Source organism: Pinus tabuliformis, chromosome 8 (genome assembly GCF_031772625.1).
Source record: "Pinus tabuliformis cultivar Carrire ecotype Pingquan chromosome 8, CPIR1, whole genome shotgun sequence".
Taxonomy (NCBI): Eukaryota; Viridiplantae; Streptophyta; class Pinopsida; order Pinales; family Pinaceae; genus Pinus; species Pinus tabuliformis.
This window is the reverse complement of record NC_142294.1, coordinates 540,460,208-540,477,221: the sequence shown is the minus strand read 5'-3', so window position 1 is coordinate 540,477,221 and position 17,014 is coordinate 540,460,208.

Genomic DNA, 17,014 nt, shown 5'->3' with positions numbered 1-17,014 from the left:
TAGCAAATGCTGCAAAACACTGTCTAGCTAGAGATCTGCTCTGCAAGGAAAATATTGGCTGCTCCCTCTGCCTCTGGTAATCCTTGAATTGGAGAAATCCGATTTCTCTGTCGCTTTCTCAGATAAATTGATTTTTCCTCAAGAAATTGAGCCTCCTGGCCAAGAAATTGCGTTGCCTCTGAGGGTTTCGAATTGTTGCTTACGCAGAGCAATGAAATTCCTCTTCCCTTCTGCAACTGAGCTCTCTGACTTACAATCTGCGCACTGATACCATGTGAAAATTCGGCTAACCACAAATCCTATTGCAGCAACTGGAAATTATTCACCTAATTGTTATTTTAAATTAACAATTTATTTACTGTGTGCTACAACAAACACTGAATAACTCACACTGCAAGCTACATAAATAAAATTGCGGAAGAAATAAAAATTACACAATACACTGTTATTTTTGGACTAAGTCCTCGGAAAAAACCAACTCGGGATAATCGGTGCAACAACTGAGGGTTTAATATTATGCAGTAGTGAAAATCTGGGTACAAACTATGGATGTTGAATCTAGCAATCCAAACAGAGAAATAACTGGTAATAATAACTAGTGAGAAAATTTTCTCACTCCACAGGATAACCCACACTGGGCTCAGCTTGAATTGAGTTGCTCCTTGCTCCCTCTTGCAGTGATACGTCAACCTACGTGGCTACTACGTCCCACAAGCTCGGAATTGCGTCTCCTCTCACTGTCTTGTCAACTATTGTCTAGGAAACTGATACTCTTGTCGTTCGGACCCTTCGTCCAGCTTCTGGCTCAGAATCTCGACTTCTCTCCAGCAAAAAAAAATTCTCCTCTAGAGGGCTCTGCGCTGCCTCTGCGCTTCCTGTCTGTGTCAATCATTGCCTCTCTGCAATGTACTTGCAGGATTGGAAAAGCTTCCTCTGGCCTCACTATCTCTGCCCCTCTCTCACTACTTCGACCTCATTGAATCACTTCAGGCAACACACAGCTGCTACGCTGGAAATCAATTTCCTAGCAAAATTGAACTCTGCATGTGTGTTCTCCAAGCCCCATCGACTTTATTCTTATAACCCTTCATTGAGGCTTCAACGACCATGATTAAATCTTAATCAATGGCTAGGACTAACTAGAAATCAATCCATGTGCTTTTCTATAACATTCTCACCATGACTTAATTAATACCTCATTAATTAGTCATATTCCCTAAGTTTAGACATAGGAAATATTTAAAAAACGACTAATAATCTAATTAAGTCCTCTCTAGGTGGAATTTCCAGAAATGATTTCTAGTTTTTGGAGAATACATGTATTCTAGCCTCTCCACCAAATTTTGTGGCTAGAACACATCCAATGCTACAAAACTAACACTCAAGCCTTTAGGAAGTCACATGAACCCTTGCTAGCAATGGAAAAGGATAAGGAACAAGAGGCACCGAAGATTGAGTATAGACCAGGACCATCCATATGAGAGATTTGGTGTTCATATGGGGAGCAAGAGTTGGAGGCTCATTCTAGTTTTGTCTGGAGTAGGCTGAAATGGTTAGAGAAGACACTAACAGATGCTCAGGAGCATGTGGAGGCTCCTAGGAGTACTTTCAGGGAGATTAGACCATCGAAGAAGTTTTCTAGTTACATGGCACTCATGAGTGACATTAATGATTCTGAGCCTAATCATGATGAGGATTTCTTGATAACTGTGTGTTCTCATTGAGATGTCTAATGTTTTGGGTGAACACTTCACCCATCTTCAAGGAAAAAAATCTTAATATGATGTTGTTGGCTTATGGGGGGTTGACCTAGGTTCAGAGTTATGTAGCCAAACAAATCCCTACACTACTGGCCCTTTCGGCATCAGCTCGTGGAGCGTGGACTGAAGTCTCACCCGAAGCAGTATGGGGGATGCTGGAACCAAGTTTCCACGCCCTTGAGATGGTTGTGATGTCAGTTTAGTCCAGCTATGCCTGCCTTCGCATAGGTTGCTTCGCTTTTTGATCTGACCTTAAGTACCTTCGCGCTCAGTTACAATCGACCTTCGCGCAACCCTAACCAGGGGCTGAAGTCCTTTCGCACTGCTATGGCAGCGAACTGCGCTATTTCCCAACCTAGATTGAATATCTTACTTATCTTATTGCCAGATCTTAATTATATTCGTATAAACAGATATTCCAACTTGCATTCATTTAATCAACACAATTATTCACATTCGCACATTATATAAGCATTAGAAGTGAAATTCATACCCAATATAACAGATGCATAAAACAGGAAATAAAGACGCAGAATTGATAGAAACTTCTCTTTATTAATACTTCAACAGATTACAGACTCAACTCGCCCTGCGCACTCAGCTGCAAGGGTCCGCCCACTCAGCTGTGGACTACTAGGCCTTTGTGCACTCAGCTACAAAGCCTCTACCTATGCTACGACCCAAAACTAGACTTTTCACTTCAGATCTATCTTGCATACATCATATGTTTATCTTGTGTCTACGTTACTTGCCTTAACTACTTAGAGCTTTGCTCTATTTATGCAATCCCATGGTCCGCGAAACATGGGTAGATCTTCTACAGCCGACATTACAATAACAAAATAAGGGCGGACAACCCTATGACTCTTTAACAAACTACGTGCTCCACGCCCACAAAATGCGAAGTCTTTACATCGGTATTACAAAATTGGACCAAAATCTGGGCCCAAAGCCCCAAAACTTCCCTTGGGGGATCCCATACCCAACAGGCCCCCAACACAAACATTGTGACTTGCCCTCGAGTCACTCTGTCGGTGCGGAGATCTTTGCGTGAAGACCTCCCAACTCTGATGGGATTGCTGTAAGTTTGGCAATGCACTGAGCGACTACCTATTGAACTTCCTCTATGCGCTGTTCGGTGACTGTTGTCGTTGAACTGCTGCCTTGAATCCTTTCCTGAGTTGCTTGCAGCTGCACGAGCTTTGCTTCAATGGAGGCTGTAACGGTATAAGCCTCGTCGATCCACAATTGTAGGTGCGCTTTCAAAATTGCTTCTTTATGCTGAGCGACATCTACCTGTTCCTTGAGCACCTTAGCCTGCTGCATTCTTACAAACCTCTGTGTAAGGGCAACCATCTGCACTGTACCTTTTACCTCATCGTACCTTTGTTGCAGCTCGCGTCTCTGATGAGCCCCAGAAATCGGTAATTATATGGGCTCATTTTGCCTCTTATTTAGACTTAATCCACCATTCTCATTAGTTTATTGCATGCTTTTAAATATATTTATGTTAATAGAGTGAATTGGTTAGTCACTTTGCCATGTAATCTAATGTGTGCTTTATGCAAATTTGTTGGCCAATTTTGGACAAAGTCAAGGGATTTATGAGCAAATGGCAGCCAAAACTGAAGGAAAACAAGGAAGAAGATTTGTAGGGGGGTGTCCCCTTCATTTATGACCCTTTTTCTCGAATCCTCCATCAGCAACTCGGAGCACAAAGGTCCACATTGATCCAAGGGGCAGCCGAGCAAGTAAAGAAGGATTGTTGTTTATCTCCAGTTCTAGTAAGCCGAGTTCCTTGATTTTAGGAGGACTGTTGGAGGACTCCATTTGTATAAATAAGGAGGCTTAGAGCCTCAGTAGGTTAGCCAGTCATTAGTAGAATTTTCGCACTTTTGTGCAGCACATTGTTCAGCTTATTTTCGAGTTCCTTTTGAGAACAGTTCTTGTAATGTGACTGTTATTTTTGGTAATGAAGATGAAACAGTTTTTGAGCCAGCACTGATCTCTTTTAGAGGGCTGATGCTCTTAGGTTAGGGCCCAACCCAAGCTGCCCAGCACCTCTTACTGTGTACTTATATGTTTTTGCTTCAGTTCATGAGTTAATTTCTGTTGCATAGATTCATTTTACTTTGTTAGATTAGGTTGCTTTTGATGGTTTGCATAGCTGTTTTGTGTTTCAATTACTCAAGTAGGTCACTGCAATGACAAAATAAGATTCAAAAAGGCCAACAGCAGGCCCTGATCTCTTTTTCCCTTCTTGGGACTATGATTTGAGGTCAAGGCACTTCTGCTGCCACCAAAAATACAGTTTTTGCTCTTCCATGCAACTGCTAGTGTGATAACTTGATTTGGAAAGATTGATATATTGGTCCAGATTCGATTGCTTAGCTCATTTCCAGTTCTTTTACCATAGTTCTCTCCGCATGCTTTTCTATTCACAAGTTACTATTCAGCATTTTCTGTTTCTAGGTCAAGAATTAGGTTAATGTCAAGAATTAGGTTAACGAGTGATATTTCTATTTTCATAGTACAGCTAGTTTTTTTCCTGCTCAGTTTTGATAAGTAAATGTGCAAATCTCTCGCAGGACATCTCAGCTCAACATACATCCATAAAACAGCCAACACCAACTCACTTCTCATAGATTTCCCAAGTCATTCGCAACATTTCACCAATCTTCCCTAATTTTCTGTGTTTTCTCCATAATCTTCTTTCTTGTCATTTGAACAAATCCAACCATTACGTTCGTTTTTTATCTTCCTTGACAAGTTCTAGACACCTCAACACCCTCATCTAGCCTTCAGTTCCCCTTTCCTATCATTTTTCCATCTTCAAAACTCCAAAAATAGCTCTTGGCCTCCTCCTGTAGATCCCTTGCAGCCTCCTGTAGAATTTCCTGAGTGATTTTTTGAAGTCCGATTGCTATGAAAGTCTTTAGAAGGGTACTAGGGGCTTCTTAGGACGTCTCTACACCTTCCTCCACCACTGCAACAACCAACTCCATCTTCCTTCGCTATCAAACCTCTGCACAATCACAACCAAATAAATCACAAGCATAATGATTTCACATAAAAACACTCAAAAGCACAAATATATATTTTCTTCTCATTTCTTTTCAGAAGTAGCTTGAATAAATGCAGTTTACCTTTTTAGTAGTCAATAACACTCATTTCATCAATTTCCATCTCTTTTTCTTGCAAAATTAGGGTTAATAGGTAGATCATAGTTTGCTAGGGTTTGCGTTACATTTCAGTTTTCCTTCTCTTTCTGCAAATAGAATAGCCTTTGTAGCGTTAACTTTCTTTCATCACAGTTAAAAGCTTCTTCTGAGAACGCATAGAAGTTGGCTTGAGCTCATTAGTGATCTTGTGCTAGCTGACCAAGTGACAGCTTGTAGTAAGAGCTAATACTTGTGCATACAGCACCGTCGCTTCCAAGTTTGTTACAAACTACTGGGTTGATAAAAGTAAAAAAGGAAACCCCAAGAGTTGCAGCATTATTGTTGCAATACTGGTGCTCACCATCTTTTTGGCGCCGTTGCCGGGGAAACGTCAAAGTATTTTGTGGCTATTGCTTTTCTTCTATTTTCTACTGCAAAATTCTACTAAGTAGTTTATTTCTGCAAAAGTAGAGTAGTTGTTTCATTTCAATTTTGCAAAAGTAGACTAGGCATTTCCTGCTTTCATTTCAATTCTGCAATTTCCATTTCAGCAAAATAGATTAGTCATTTCCTGCTTTCATTTCAATTCTGTAATTTCCATTTCAGCAAAATAGATTAGTCATTTCCTGCTTTCATTTCAATTCTGCAATTTTTTATTTCAGTGAAATAGATTAGTCATTTCCTGCTTCCATTTCAATTCCGCAATTTCTATTCCAGCAAAGTAGATCAGTCATTTCCTTGCTTTCATTTCAATTTTGCAATTTCATTTTAGCAAGTTCATTTCAGTTAGTTGCAATTTGTTGTTCAATTAATTTCAGTTTTGCAGGTACAAGCAAAAAAAAAAAAAACAAAAATCACCCAAAAAGAGATTTCCTTTTATGCCTCGTAGGAACAGAGATAATTCAGGAAAATTCCTACCCAACACCCCCACCACATCACTAAGTCACCCTTCTCTCTTCTTCGGTGGTAGTGATCCAGAAGAACCTATAGGTGAACCACCAGAGATATACGAAGATCCTATAGCAGAAGAAGAGCAAGAAACCATTCCTCCTGAGACCATGGCTGAAAACAGAAATTTTAGAGGAAATGGGGAAAGAGTAGAGGGTACCTTTCCCATCCGAGAGACCAATGGGGACACTAAAATGAAAAACATAAGTCCCTTAGCCTTACTTCACTTCCATGGGTTGACTACCGAAGATCCTGATACTTTCTTGTTTGAATTTGTTGTTATTTGTCGAACCTATGACTATGCAGAAGATGAGCAGAAGTTGAAACTGTTTCCTTCTACCCTCAAGGATGCAGCGTTTTGCTGGTTCATGGGGTTACCTGGCAACAACATCACAACTTGGACTCAAATGTAGCAAGCCTTTAACAACAAATACCGGGACTACTGTAGGTCAAAGGATACCAAGGAAGAAATCTTCCGAATGACCATGGGAAGCGATGAATCCTTCGAAGACTATGAAGAGAGGTTTCAGCTCAGTTATAAAAGGACCAGGGGCACACTTGACCCCAAATCTTTGAAGTTGGTCCTGCTTAGAGGGGTCCCGGAAGACCTTCTAGATTCCCTCCATTTGCTGGCTAGGGGGGACATCTACCAACTACCTTATGATGACATAAAGACTGTGTTTAGAAACCATTCTAGGGCAGCCAGAAAGAGTGGTAGGGGAAGTCAACCCTTAGCCAGTACATCCTCATCTAGTTCATCCCTTAGAGGTGAATTTGAAAATCTGCTGGAAGATTTTAAGAGCAAGATGAGGCAGACTCTTGCCATGGAAATGGATACCTTGCATATCAAAAGAAAACAAGAGGAAGCAGAGAGGGCTTTGGCCATCTTTTGTCCTAGGTGCACCAGAAGGCATCCTAGGAATGAATGTCCATTGAACTCTATAGAAGTGTGTTCATTCTGTGAAGAAGACCATTCTATGAATCAGTGCCCTTCCTTGTCCAGACTTAAAGTTGCATACCAGGGGACCGAAGGAGCCACTGAACCACTCTATTTCATGAACCAAAGGAGGCCACATGGTTCCAGACCTTACCAACAGGGAATGCAAAGGACATCCTAGACATATTACAACCCCAATCAAGCCACTTCCATGCCTTCTTGGGGTCCCCCTGCTCATCCTTCCTGGTCCACGCCCCCTCCTTGGTCATATCCATCTCAATACCATGCTCAACCAGTTGCTCATTCGTTTCACTTTTATGCTCAGCCACAGCCTCAGTGGAATGCACCTCATTAGGGGTGGAGGCCCCAGTACAACTCTCCTCCCGCTCTTTTGCCTCCACCATCTGCGCAACCACAACCATTGCCTCCTGCTCCACCAAGGTAGCAGCAAATACTTGCTCAATCGAACCCGAACCTGAATAACAAACAGGCCCAACAGGTATATAGTGGGGAAACATCATGCCCGACCTATGCTGTGGAGATTCAAGAGATTAACCTACGATCTGGAAAGGTTCTCCCAGATAACCAACCTCCCCCTAAGGAAGATGAGGAAGAAAAAGAGGAAAGTGAACCAAAAGCCATTCCACCCTTTCCTGAGAGATTAATTGGCACAACACAGCCTACCCCATAAGAGATTGAACTTCTGGGAGAATTGAAACAATTGTGTAAAGATACCACTTCTCCAAGCCATAAAGGATGTGCCTATATACAACAAAATGATCAAGGAGAAGTGCTTCAGGCACCCAGGCAGGTGCAAGAGAGATGCCCCAACTATCAATGTCATAGGACAATTGTTCGACCTAATGTTGGGGCAAGTAATCTGTCCGAAATATCTAGACCTTGGAAGTCCTGTAGTCGATGTCCACATCAATGGCACCGTAATACCCCATACCCTGATTGATCTAGGGGCTACCATTAATGTGATGACCAAGGACACTATGCTCAAGCTCAACCTTCAGGGCTTCTTGAGAAAGACCACAATAGTACTACAGTTAGCAGACTGCTCCACCGTGACCCCTTTAGGGATTGTGGAAGATGTAATGGTCTCCATCGATTCTTGGGAGTACCCTGTTGATTTCCTGGTTCTCCAACCAAAGGCAAAGGTTACTGGGTATCCTCTCATCTTGGGAAAACCCTGGTTGGCTACTGCAAATGCCTACATTAGTTGTTAAGCAGGGAACATGACAATCAAGAATGGGCATATGTCCAAATAGCTAGTCCTATATCCTCCTGCCCAACCTTCGTTAGAACATGATTTACCTCTCTGGTTGGAAGAGGAAGATGAGGATGAAGTCTATTCTGCACCACTGTGTGCAATGGAAGCTACCATTGGGGGGGGCCACAAATCGAGGACGATCTTATTGAAAACTTGATTCAGAATCCACCCCCCAGTGGGTTGCCATTAGAAGAGCTGGTGGAAGAAACCCAAGCCAATCCTTTAGTTGATCTCTGTATGGCTGATCCGACCTCTCTCCGAGTTAAGAATGTGGAATTCGGCCCAGAAAGAACCTTGAAGATCAACTCATCCCTATCCAACTCTTAGGAGAAAGAACTGTGTAGCTTATTGAGAAACCACTTGGATGCTTTTGCTTGGATCTATAAGGAGATGAAGGGAGTGCACCCCTCAGTCTGCACTCATCACATTTACATTAAGGAAGATTGCAAACCAGTCAGGCAGCCTCAAAGGAGGATGAATCCAACCCTTAAGGACATTGTTAAAGAAGAATTGCAAAAGTTACTAAATGCAGGATTCATCTACCCTATCTCTGACAGCGAACGGGTCTCTCCTTTGGTGCTAGTGCCAAAGAAAAATGGGAAACGGAGAATCTGTGTTGATTATCGGGAACTAAACAAGGTCACCAAGAAGGACCATTTTCCTTTGCCTTTCATAGATCGAGTGCTAGATGGCTTGGCATGGAAGAAGTTCTTCTCCTTCCTAGATGGGTTTAGCGGGTACAACCAGATCCAAATAAGCCCGGAAGACCAAGATAAGACCACTTTCACTTGTCCTTGGGGTACCTTTGCATACCAGGTCCTTCCTTTTGGATTGTGCAATGCTCTTGCCACTTTCCAAAGAGCAGTACTGAGTATATTTGTTGAACTGGTTCATGATGCAGTAGAAATCTATATGGATGACTTTACCCCTTATGGTTCTAACTTTCAGGAAGCTTTGTCTAACCTGGGAAAAGTTTTAGACAAGTGCATTCAAATGAACCTATCCCTCAGTCCTCAAAATGTGAATTCCTGATGACTGAAGGGACCATGCTAGGTCATGCAATCTCTCAACAAGGATTATAGGTGGACCCCAACAAAATTGCCATCATCCAAAGGGTCCCACCTTCTCAAAAGGTAAGAGATGTTCGAAGTTTCCTAGGTTTAGCAGGGTATTATAGAAGATTCATTAAGGATTTCAGTAAGCTAGCCTCTCCATTGTTTAGTCTTTTGGGAAAAGATGCTGAGTTCATATGGACTGACAACTGTCAAGAGGTTCTAGACACCTTGAAAAGTGAACTGGTGACTGCCCCAATTTTGAGAGGGCCAAACTAGGCCCTACCTTTCCACATTCATACAAATGCCTCTAACAAAGCGATGGGAGCAACCTTAGGGCAAATCGATGAGAAGTTGCCTTATGCCACATATTTTGTAAGTAAAAACTTGTCGAAGGTAGAACTAAACTACACTGTAACCGAAAAGGAGCTCCTAGCTATAGTCCATTCCCTAAATAAGTTCAGATACTACATCACTGGCGATCAAACATTTGTACACAATAATCATGCTGTAATTAGGTATTTAATGAACAAACCAGATGTAAATGCTCGTATTATTAGATGGTTACTTTTATTGCAGCGATTTGATTTAACTATTGTTGATAAGCTAGGTAAGGAAAATGTTGTTGCTGATTTTTTGTCTAGAATAGATCTGCCTGCAGGTGAAGAAGGAATGGTGGATGATCAAATGCCAGATGAACACCTATTTGCTATCTCAGTACTCTCTCCATGGTTTGCTGATATAGCAAATTACTTGGTTTCAGCACAGTTCCCGCCACACCTGTCCTCAAAAGAGAAGAGCAAGATTGTGAGAAAAGTGCCCCTTTCACCTGGATTGGGGGCAATCTCTTCAAAATTGGCCCAGATCAAGTTTTGAGGAGATGTGTCAGGGAGGAGGAAGTTTTTGACATTCTCCTAACCTGTCATGATGGGCCCTGTGGGGGCCATTTTGTAGCAAATAGGACTACCTTCAAAATCCTACAAGCAGGTTACTATCGGCTCACTCTTCATCAAGATGTAAGGAGATATATCAGCCAATGTGACCGATGTCAAAGGATGGGGAAACCTATTCCAAGGGATGAGATACCCTTGCAACCTCAAGTGACTTTCGAGCCATTTGAGAAGTGGGGCATGGACTTTGTGGGTCCTGTCAACCCTCCTTCAAAGCAGAAATCTTACATCATCGTGTGCATTGATTATCTGACAAAATGGGTAGAAACAAAGGCGATCAAGGCAGCGACAGAAGAAAAAGTAGCTGAGTTTTTGAGAGAGAATATCTTCTACAAGTTCGGATATTCAACAGAATTAGTCACAGATCAAGGGAGTCAGTTTACCTCCAATCTGATTGAAGACCTGCTCACACATCACAAAATTAAGCACAGAACTTCCACCCCTTATCATCCGCAAGCAAATGGATAGGTGGAAGTCACTAACAGAGCTTTGGAAGGAATTTTGACCAAGGTAGTGAGTAGCAGCAGGAAATATCGGGCAGATCGATTGGTTGAGGCTACCTGGGCCTATAACACCACCTGGAAGACCACCATAGGGTTCACACCCTATGAGCTGGTCTATGGGAAGAAGGCTTTGCTGTCAATAGAATTTGAATATAACACACTAAAGATGGCAGTTCAGCTAGACCTAGATCTCAGCCATGCACAAAAGGAAAGGTTATTTCAGTTAAATGGATTGGATGAACAGAGATTGCAGGCCTTTCTCCACTCAGAGGTAGTCCAGCTTTAAAGGAAAATATGGCATGATAGACACCTCAAAGAGAAATAATTCCAGGAAGGAGATTGGGCATTGTTGTATGATTCAAGATATAAAGATTTCAAGGGCAAACTGAGGACAAGATGGCTGGGATCGTACACAGTAGAAAGGTGCAATGACAATGGTTCAGTTTTGATCAGGATGATCGATGAAGCCATCCCCATGCTTATCAATGGGCATAGGTTGAAGACCTATAGGAAGCCCCTCTCCAAGCAAGAATTCATTGAGAATCTGAGTAAAACAGTGTTGGTAGTGGAGCAAATCTCTGCCTCCACTCCACCCATGCCCTAAAAAAAATAATAATAAAAAGGAGAAAACCAGAAAAGAAAAAAGGAGAATAAAAGACCCCTGGGTGAAAACTTCCCCTTGGAGGCACCCAGGGCAGGCAGTGAGGGTGAAAACCTCCTGGAGGTGCCCCAACTGTCTCATATTAAAAAAAAAAAAGGAGAGAAAAAAGAAAAAAAACAGGAACAAAAAATTAACTTTTTTTTTTTGAATGCATTGCAGATTGTAGGAGGGCCAGAGAAGAAAAATGGACATGGTTAGGCTGAATACACCTCTGATAGATCATTTCTCCATCGCCATTGTCTTTTCTCAGTCCCTAGTCTCGTTTGTTCTGGAAATTATGCATCCTACAGGAGGCTCTGTGCATTCTACAAGAGGCTCTTGTAGAAATCACAGAAAGCTCGAAATCAAGACCAGAAAAGGATCAGAGGGCTAAAAACTTGTTCTGAAGACCTGTGGACCCCCCTGCCACCATTCATCCTCCTAACTTACCATTCCACACCTGCACCACTGCATTTCTACTTGCTTTTTTCTTTCCTGCACAGAAAACACAGAAATCCTGTTTCTTTTGTTTTAAGAAAAAAATGAAGAATAAAACAGCAACATCCTGAACTTAACTCTTACCTAGTGCATACTAGCTACTTTTCTTTTTCCTTCAGAACCTTCCTCAGCTATCTCTCCAGTCCCTGCTTAAGCCTCAGCCAGAAGCTTTAGAGGGAGAAGCAGTTACAGGAAATCCTGTAGGATTCCTGTGATAGCTGATCCCCTTAAAAATCAAGCTCCAGAGGCAGGATCAGTGCAGCCACAGAGGTATAAAATGCACAGGGCGCCAGACCTGATTAAAGATCAACAGTGCAAGGTAGCCGAGTCGCCAATTAAGAAGCCACGGGCGCCAGCAGCAGCAATACATGAACAAAACACCAAAATCTGAAGCATGCAACAACACGGTAGCGACTGACAGGTAAGTGACTAAACTCGTTCCTCTATTGCATGAGTATAATTTCAAAAACCGCATGGACAGTGAGATGGTTGCGATTAAACGAGATCGGTGGCCAGCTAACTGGCCACCCTCGTCTAGTTCAAACAGCACCCCTCGTCCAGTTCGAACATGTTAAGTTATGGTATGTTCTATGCTTATAACAATTTACTTCTTTTTCTTATTATATTCCACCGATTAGCAATCACATGTACATAAAGTAAAGTGCAAATAGAACATTAAATGATCAACAAAAAACAAGCCAAGACAAGAGACACAAGATGTGGCGGCTAGCCAGGGACAAACCCCACAATGTGTGGGGAAACCCTTTGATCAAATCTTCTTTTATCTTCAATAATTCAGCAGAGAGAAATAGTACAATAAATCTGATTCATATCAGCAGTAGCAAACCCTAGATCAGTAGCATCAGCATTAGCGGCTTCATTATCAAACTAGGGCAGACCATATCTCACAAACCGACAGTCGGATTGACTTCATTCCACCACCAAAAGTTTCGGCTTCCAAAGGAGGTTCAGATGAACCTACAACGCAGTTCAGATGAGGAGATCTTCTAGGTCACGCAAGTCAATCTTTACTTCTGCAGTTGCAGCTTCAGTTTCAGCAGTTTCCGGCTTCAAACTAGGGCAGTCGATATCTTGCAAACCGTTTGTCGGATTGTCTTCATTCCACTACCAAAAGTTTCGGCTTCCAGAGGAGGTTCAGATGAACCTACAGCGCAGTTCAGATGAGGAGATCTTCTAGGTCACGCAAGTCAATCTTTGCTTCTGCACTTGCAGCTTCAGTGTCAGCAGTTTCCGGCTTCAAACTAGGGCAGTCGATATCTTGCAAACCGTTCGTCGGATTGACTTCATTCCACCACCAAAAGTTGCGGCTTTCAGAGGAGGTTCAGATGAACCTACAGCGCAGTTCCAAAGAGGAGATCTTCTAGGCCACGCAAGTCAATCTTTACTGCTGCAGTTGCAGCTTCAAATTCAACAGCTTCCGGCTTCACATGTGTGAGAGAGAGAGACCCATTTCAACGAAGTAGAGAAGAGACTCATATTTGCGCAGTAGAGAGAGAGAGAGATGTGATGAGATGAGTGAGTCTAAATGGGGAAAAGTCCTCTTATATTTATACACAACGTTGGAGGGTGAATAGATGCGACTGTTGGGCTTCTGAGCCTACATGAGTTGTAGGTCGGCTTGATAATAATTCCATAATCAAAATAAATTCATATCTCCAGGAATACTTATCGGAATTGGATGATCTTTATATCAATCCTACACTTCTCGACGAGAGGAATCTAATAAAAATATTATTAGCCATGAATAAAATGACCCACATGAAGTTTTGCCCTGGTTGCCAATTTTAACACTCCCTCTCAACCATGGAGAACTTCATCTGCAATCTGTCTATCGTTCATTACTATTCATCCATCAAATGCACTGCCTTGTACAGCTTGACCCTTGCCCTGCTTTGCTCTATTTTGCCTGTTCTGCTTTGTCTTGTTCTGCCTTGCACTGATCTGTAATGTTTTGTTCTGTTCTGCTCTGCTCTTGCATTGTTCTGTTCTACTCTGCTTTTGTCCGAATTATGAAGAAGAAGAAATGATCGAGGATGTATCATACTGACTCAAAATCAGTCTCAGAGTATGTACCACTGGTCCCAGACCAGTCTCAACCAACCCAAAGTCAGCGTCATAGTGAGTACAACTCCAATGGTCCCAGACCAATATCATCCTCCACTGACTCAAAGTCAGTCTTAGAGTATGTACCACTGATCCCAGACCAGTCTCAACCGACCCGAAGTCAGCGTCATAGTAAGTACAACTCCAATGGTCCCAGACCAATATCATCCTCCACTGACTCAAAGTCAGTCTCAGAGTATGTACCACTGATCCCAGACCAGTCTCAACCAACCCGAAGTCAGCGTCATAGTATGGTACAACTCCTGCCACTGGTCCCAGACCAGTATCATTGATCCCATATCAATGGAGTTCATCCTAGCGTAGGGAGTACGGTAGTTACAACGATGCGTCCATCGGTACTACTATGGTCCCTAACTTCATTTCCCTGCTCATTGATCAGATGAGAGGTACTTCCCATGAGTCCCAGACTGCATGGGTAGGATGCCTCAACAGGAGAACTAATAAATCCTGTCCTCACAGGAGAACACATCAATCCTGCTACAATTTCCATGGAGAACACATCAATCCAGGCCGCCATGGAGAACACATCAATCCAGGCCTCACAGGAGAACACATTAATCCTGCTACAATCGCCATGGAGAACACATCAATCCAGGCCTCACAGGAGAACACATCAATCCAGGCCTCACAGGAGAACACATCAATCCTGCTACAATCGCCATGGAGAACACATCAATCCAGGCCTCACAGGAGAACACATCAATCCTGCTACAATCGCCATGGAGAACATATCAATCTAGGCCTCACAGGAGAACTAATCATCCTGCTACACAGGAGAGTGAATCATCATGTTCCACAAGAGAGCGAATCATCTTGTCCCACAAGAGAGCGAATCATCTTGTTCCAGTGTGCACCACCAGGGGAGGGTGAGTCACCCTGTGGTCATATGTTGCTCCAGTAATAACCGCAAGCCCTCAAAGCTCTCAGAGCTCAATGTATGCAACATGCAGGACCCTTGTACAAGGGTTTCTTACAGACTCCAAGTCGTTTGGGAAAATCACAGATTAGATCTTTCCTCGGGGCTTTGACAAGGTGTATCAACCTGTACATCATCTTAATGCGATGGAGCCTCCTTGCTCATCAACTTACCATATCCAAGATGATGTCTATCTGCTGGAGCAATCGACGAATACGGGATTCCTCAATAATCGAATCCCACCTCTGGTTGTTATAGAGAATCACAGTGGTATCCAATGTAAATCCAAACAGCTCACTGAAGAGCTTTCGCAACCAGACTACCTCACACGAGGTTATGCTAGCAACAATATAGCCTGCTTCGGTGGTGCTCAAAGCCACCGACTTCTGCTTCCTGCTCATCCAGGATATCAAAGCAGATCCCAAGGTGAAACAGCACCCAGAAGTGCTCTTACGGTCCACCACACTGCCTGCCCAATCAACATCAGTATATCCAAGTAGTCTCACATCTCCGGCAATGTATCTTAATCCATGAGAGATTGTGTCCTGAAGACATCTCAGAAGATTCCTGGCATCAATCCAGTGAGGCTCAACCAAATATGAGCTCACAATGCTAACTGCAAAAAAATATGTTCGGACGGAGGTTCACCAAGAACATCAATGCGAATGAGTTTATGAAACTCAGAGGCATTTCCCAAATCTGGTCCAACATCACTACCATATAACTTCTAAAAGTTAAGATCCTCGAGGTAGTCACAGGCTTGCAGTCCATCATACCAAATCTTTCCAATATCTTTACCACATATTTCCCTTGAGATAGGAAAATTTCCCTTGGCTTCTGCTATACTTCAAGTCCTAGGAAGTAGTGCATCAGTCCTAGGTCTTTCATTCCAAATTCAGAGGCCAGCTCCCTCTTACATTTGTGAATGAGAGGGTCTGCAACTGTTAGAAAGAGGTCAACCACATACAATACCAGTATGAGAGGCTTGTCATCTTCAACCTTAAAGTAAAGGTTAGGATCGGCTTCACTCCTAGTGAATCCCAGCTTCATCAAGTAGCTATCGATCCTCTCATACCATGCTCGGGGTGCTTGCTTCAGCCCATAGAGAGCTTTCTTCAACCTGCATACATGAGATTTTTGATCATAAATCTCAAATCCTTCGAGTTGCTCCACGTAGACCTCTTCTTTGATCGAGCCATGCAAGAACGCAGTCTTGACATCCACTGATGTATGTTCTGTTGTCGCACAGATTGACACGACAACGCTCAGACTGGGGGCTGTCACTCTGATCCCCGATCTCTCCGTTTAAGCCTGCCTCCCGCGGCTAAGGGGGGTAGACCCTATGAGGTGATGAAGACCAATTGCCAAACAATTGGGTTGGGAGACACAATAGGGAACAATCACTTAAATGATTTAGGAGTTAATGGACCAGTGCCTTATGAGAGTGATGTTTAAACGATTACTTGCTAGATAATGTAAAATTATAAACCATGAACAGCAATCATTTATCATCAAATAACCATAAAGATCCTGTAATGACCAAATCTCAACAAACGATATCTAGCAATTAAGAAAATTTCGATTAGTGCATTAAACAACCATGCAATTATAAATCATTAACCAGATATCATATGCAGCAAATCTTTAAGATGATCCTTCATGCGCAGACTTGTCTAAGATGATAAACATTCATTTCACATCAATATTTGAATCTCAGCAAAAAATAAAATGTGACGAGCTGAGACTAAAACTGGCAAACAAATTTAAAAAAAAATGCCTTTTTATGCTTTTTGAATTATGGCAAAAATTTAAAGCTTAAAAATGAAATAAAGTCCCAATTTTTTTTTTTTTTTTTTAATTTTTATGATTTTTTTTTTTTTTTTAATTTTAAACTAAGCCTAAAATATATTAAAAAAAAAAAAAGAATTTAAATTTAAATTAAAACAAAACTATGATTTAAAAAACAAAAAGGTCTATTCTAAATATCTAAAGCCTATATTAAAATCGAAACATCAAACTTTCCCTTTTTTTTTTTTTTTTTTTTCTTTCAGTTACGAAACGTAAAACCTAAAAAAATGAAGCTCTAACCACGCATAGTTCATAGCTGTAAAAAAAAAAAATTTGAAGATCTTTCCGGCGCTGTACCAATCCGACAGCTTACCCACGCATACAGGTTTGGATTTGCTGCTCAGGTTTGAAGATGGGTTGGTGACGGCGGGATTCCAATG